Source organism: Drosophila erecta, unplaced genomic scaffold (assembly GCF_003286155.1).
Source record: "Drosophila erecta strain 14021-0224.00,06,07 unplaced genomic scaffold, DereRS2 tig00000021-arrow-pilon, whole genome shotgun sequence".
In the NCBI taxonomy this organism is placed as follows: domain Eukaryota; kingdom Metazoa; phylum Arthropoda; class Insecta; order Diptera; family Drosophilidae; genus Drosophila; species Drosophila erecta.
Window position 1 is genome coordinate 22,442,595 of NW_020825198.1, and position 6,000 is coordinate 22,448,594.

Genomic DNA, 6,000 nt, shown 5'->3' on the forward strand with positions numbered 1-6,000 from the left:
AATTTGATTTGCCAGTTGCCTAATTTATGGCTGCGTGGATTTGTCGAACGGAGTTTTAAGACTTCGCCCCACCTCTCAAACTCACTTTATCAATAGTTCCCAGCTCACTAGATTCCGCCGCTGGCACTTTTCCCAGGGCCAGGACTCGTTGCTGGTTAGTTTTATGCCTTGGCCAAATAAACTGTTAAAAATGCTGAGAACGCAAGTGAAAAAAGTGCAACAGCTGACGCCAGAAACAATAAATGACGCTGAGCACTACAACACAGCCACTGCCAACCACTAGAACTGGGTACTGGAACTGGTTACTGGGCACCGTGGAGAATACAAAATAGCAGAAGTGCCAACTGGCCAGCAGAAAATGGAGAAAAAGTCGCAAGTAGCCCGGCAAAACAACACAGACGAGCCACTGGAAGGAGCGTGCGAAGGGCAACCAGTGTTTGTGCAGGGCGAGAAAAGCGCCGGAGGAGCTGGGAAAGCGCTCCTTCCCCGGAAAAGTACCCGTAGCCGTACACACATGGCAAAAGTACAGATATAGCACTCGAAAATCGACGAAAATCCTTTTGCATGTTGTTTTGCAAGTGGCCAGCCCTCGGAAACTCCACCTCTGTTTGAGTTCCACTCTCTCCGAGATTCCATTTCGCTGATGCAGCATCCTCCGCTGTTATGTGTCCTGACTGCTCGCTTTTATTTCGGTTGTATCTGTGTGTATTTTTGCAACACTTCATAAACCATAAAGGCAACACCAGGCGGAAAATTTAATTTCAAGATCATAATTTTTGGGTTAGCGCTTTCTTCCCTCAAAGGGGAACAGCTGCGGACTAGTTGGCATGTGCTTAGTTTCACTCAAAGTCAGTTTGAACTTAGAAAGAAAATATTCGCAGCTAAAATAATAAGGCTGTATCAAATGAAATCTTTCGTCCCATCATTTTCGTCGATTCCAGGGACTGTGGGATTCAACTAAACATCGTATGATTCCTAAGAAAACCTCTGGACTCAACCTCTTCAACTAGCGAATGGCTCCACTCAGATTAGCCAAACAGTTGCATTGTGCAGTACAAGTTTACTCGCTTCAACCAGTTGGAAATAGACTCTATATTTAAGAGTGCAGACCAAGTCCTTCATTGACGTCACTTTCTACGGTTGCCGAAGAAAGTATGAACCTCTGGGACTGTATGATAGATCCTACCCAGAACCATAGTAGCCTCGCTGAGCAATGTGTCCTGCAGAATCTGGTATCTGGGATGTGGATTACCTATTGAAGTGCAATGAACGGCTAACAGGTTTTTCAATAAGCAGTTGGCCGTAGATCCAATTCTCCAAGAGCTATAGTTGCAAGTATATCTGTGGATCCGCATGGCTAATGAAGCTAGTGCATAGAGGTTGCTTGCACCAGGTTCCAAAAATGGATGGACAGCTTGATATTTTATGAGTCGATGCTGACTGAGAGCTACGGCTCAATTTATTGTCAATGGCAGCAACCAACCAGGTGGAATTTAATTAAGGCTAATCAAGGCGCAGCTCTCGGCCGGAAGCAGGAATGCGCTCCATTCAACGCCACTTCCGCCTGCTTCCCGTTTCCCTTGGCGCTTGGACAAACGGATGCGCGAGTGACACGAGTGGCGAGCAAACATTTCATTAGAGCGACTTTCAAGCGGTCTTCTTTTCTTTTCTTGTCACTGAGCAGCTGCTAATGAGAGTTTTCGGCTGGCCTGCGAATCCTTTCAAGGCGGGCACTGCGGAAATGGCGTGAAAATTAATTAAATTTTGCAAAAGCAACACAACTAAGAAGGAGTCGAGAACCTGCCCACCTGAGCTGAAATGCTCCAAAATGAGCAGGACTGAGCACAACCACATCTGAAATTGGCGAACAAATGCTCGCCTAATGGTGGCTGATTTCGTCGCGTGAATACCAGATGTTGGGCTTCTCGGGAAGTGGAGGAAAAGCAGGGTCGCAGGGTCGCCAGGCTGTCTATCTGTCTGTATGTGTATCTGTCTGTATTCCGGTGGTTCTGACGCAGCGGATGTCTCCAGTCAAATATTAAAAACTATATAAATCACAAACAGATGACGCCGCTTTGCATTCAATTTTTTGTGCTCCGAGTAGAAGTGTTGTAGCTATTGCTACTTTGCGCATTATTTATTCATAATTTCTTTTTATTGTGCTTTATTGTCAGGGCGCCGCTTCCGCCAGATCCGAACTTTCCATCACACGCACAACGAGGCGTATACGTCACGTGCAGGATTCGAGACGAGGAGGATTCGTTGTCGTCGTCCTGTTTTTTACGCCTGCCTAGCTCAGCGCAATCAGTTGACACTTCCTTTTGCATGTCGTCATTTATCTCAAAATGGCCTGGTCTGGCCCTCTGCTTATTTTGCAAATTTGTATTTCTTGTACAACTGTCACTGGAAAAGCGCAGTGGGGTGGGGCTGGGGGGAATCGGTACGGCAGGACTGGGACTGACAGTAAAAGAAACATCCATGTCCATGTCGCTGAAGCTCTCCTCTTTGGCTCTGCGTTCGGCCCGCTCTGTCCATCTCCATTCGGAGTCACCACACATGATTCCTCCGCTTGGCTGGCCCACCAACGCAGTTGTCATCCAAGTGAGACGCGTCTGGAGCCAGGAACTGCCAGCCGAGGTGGAACTGGGACCAGCTGCGCAATCATTGTCATTATCAAATGCGTCACGACTTCCTTCGGTGACGTCAGTCAGTCAGATCACAGACTGCGATGACATCTGCATGGTCGCCCTGAAGGTGCAGGGTATGCTGCGACCCTGATCGTTTCCCGTCCAAGAAACGGAAGTCTTAGCTGCTCTTATGGGTTGGCCCACTGGGGTAATGGGCTCTGCAGCAAATGCAGAACAAGTGACGAGTTCCCATAGAATCTGAGCCGCAAGACAGTGAATAGTGAAACCAGCCGGGGGCTGCGAGACCCACAACACTTCGGGATTAATTTTTCAGCGCCCTGCGCGTGAGGAGGAGGTACTCCTGCTCCAGGAGCGCATTTCACGGCAGTTAATCCATATGTCGCAGGCGACATCGCAGCCCTGGGAATGAATTATGTGCGACATGTACGAAAAATTACGCGCAGAAATTGCAATGATGAAAAATGAAATTTATTGTGAGCTGCTGCGGGGAGGGTTGAGCTCCTTGTGGCAGCGGACTGGGATGTGCACCCCTTTTAACACGCTTTTTAAATTTATAATGACGCAGGTCGCACGGGATGAAGGATACGGGAGTCGGCATTCAGCTCTGTGGAGTCGAGCAGCCTAATTTTCAGGGGCTTGGCCCAAAGTTTGTGCGCATTTTGGCGTAGAAAATGCAATAAATTAAGCAAAATACTTGAGTCACCTTGAGCACCGAGTTCCTGATCCTTGAGCCCGCCAACCGACGGCTGCTGCTTGGAGGGCTGTTGGTGCTCGAGCGTCGTCCTTCGGGCGACAACACGGCAGCCGTTGTCAAAAGTTTACTTCTGCCCTTTTCGGCTCCCTCTTTTTGTTCGACTGAGCGCGTGATTAAATGTGAAATTGGATTTTTATTATTTGTTTGCAAAATATCCCTCGCCCTGTCCCAGCCAACGCCTTTTTGCAAGTTTTCAAATTGTGAATGGTGAGTGGCGAGGAGGATGCCTGTCCTAGTGCGCATATTTTGCCCATTTCCAAGGGCTTCCATGGCGCAAACCCTTAAAATGCGATTTCGCAACCTTCCAGCTCCTGCGTCAGCTGCCGAGCATGCCGCTGGCATTTATAATGAGTGCACTTGACCAGGACGCAACCGGGGCATGTAACTTTGGGCACAGATCATGGCATAGCTGGAATAGCAGCTGCAGGTGTGCTGGGGGGCAGAAGATGTGCCGGGAATAGAAATGAAGCCCATTGAGCAGGAGAAGGTCCGCCAACTGCGTAGGCATTTGGCGCAATAACCAAAACCCACGATAATTGACACTAATTGCAACCGAATACAACGGCCGCCGATTACCGTGGAGATGCAGTCAGAAAGTGAATGAATGGGTACTGAATCATGCGGTGCGCGTAATTGCAACAAATTCAAGTGCGGCACAAGCAATCGAAATTCATTTAGCTTCACAGTGCCACCGCAGCTGGAAAAACTGCACTCGAAACTTGGAAATTATGACTCGGCAGCCGCTGATTGGCCATTGGTTTGCAAACACTTGTATGCCAGCAGATCAGCGGCCAAATGTGATTAGCCTAATTTGGCGATCATTTCCATTCCGTTTCCAAAGTCTTACAGCCGCCTTGCAATCGGCTTGATTTGCCCCAGACTGCAGAGTAATCACATTTTGCCGCATTTAAAACACATTTGACACATTTTAAAATCAAATTTTATGGCCAAGAAAAGTCCGCCCATAAACCGAAGCCACCTCGAGCTGCAAGTGGGTCCTGTGGTCTCGGATACCCGGCCTTATAATGGGCAAACAATTTCCGAAATTTGCGTTGGGGGAGCGATGAAGGCAATCTTGGCTCTGTCAGACGGCTGGCGTTGTTGCTGTCGAATGTACTTAAATCCAATTGACAATTTGAAATTAAAGTGCCGAAAAGTACAACACACACGACCGCAACAGCAAAAAACGCTGGGGAGGAATGCCACGGAGCGAACGGAGCGAAGCACTTGCAGTTGCAAAGGTGCTGGAACCCATGTGCTCCACATAAAATATGGATTCCTAGCGGATACTCTACTCTCGAAGAAAATATTGGGGGTCCCGAGCGCTAATCAAGGACGAGGCACACACTCTTTTTGCCAGTGTATAATGAAATGCAACGCTGCGCTTTGCATACGCAGCACATCTGGGAGTGTGTTTATCTACGAGTGTGCGTGTTTGTCCCTGGCAGGAATAGAAATTGCAATGTCAGCAATTGGCAGCAGCAAAATCTAAATAAACATTGTCACAAAATGCAACCGAACCCCTCCAGTCGGCATCAGCATCAGCATCAACTTCAGCATCAGCATCAGCAACAGTGGAGCAGCGTTGCAAAAAGGGTTGGATTGGATTCAAGTTGGTTTTGCGGGGCTGGGCGGGAGGAGTCCACCCATTGTTGGGTTGTCAATAAAATTGCCAACAGCTACAAGACTGGAGGGCTGTCCTGGGCGGTTGTGTGTGTCCTGCCAATAGGTAACTAGTTAGACAGCAGAACGCAAATGCAGTTTTGCATTTGTGCCATGTACGCGATGCGATACCGAGGGAGATGGCTAGCTAGATGGATACACTTGCCGATGGAGATGCGGATACAGATACGGATCCATACTGTTGCTCCTGCCTGGCCTGGCACTTGGGACTTTTGTCATTTGCTTTATAAATAAATGCATTCCCATTTGATCGGAGAGGACACGAAGGTACGAAACCGCTCCCAGTTTGCTTGATTTGTCAGCTTGACGCCCGTCGACTGGTTCCTTCAGCTTGTGCATTTCCACTTTGTGCAGTCTTTAATGCTCCCCGGCTCCATTGTCATGTCGGACATTAGTTCGTTTCATTTGGTGCCGATACCATCCAATCCGTTCAGTGCACCTCCAGCGAGGACGAGTGTCTGCAAATATCTGCAGGACATAATTTTAATAAACTTACATGGCATCAACTGGCTGGCTGGCGGAAGTAAGCGGAAGTGAAGGTCCTTGCATGTCCAGCAGGTTGATTAGAAAAGTTCTGTTATTACAGCAGTTTTCAATTGTTATAGCGCAGTACGGGGGAATTGGCTGGAACTGGCTGCTGGAGCGAAACAATCAGTGCGAGGTAGCGACGGAAATGGGATTACGAGATGGCAACTTCAACTCGGAGTAGTACTGCAAATGGGGAGGGCGTCGGCATAACTCATTTCTAATCATTCATGACAGACGCTACGTGTGCAAATTAAACCTCGCCAGTCGCCATAGGCGAAACTTTTGCGACTGCCACACGAGTTTTCCGCTTAAAAGAGCGCCACTTGAAGATGCGAGTGCCGAGCGCAATTTACCAGCATGTTAATTTTACTTTTTCCCCGGCTGCGC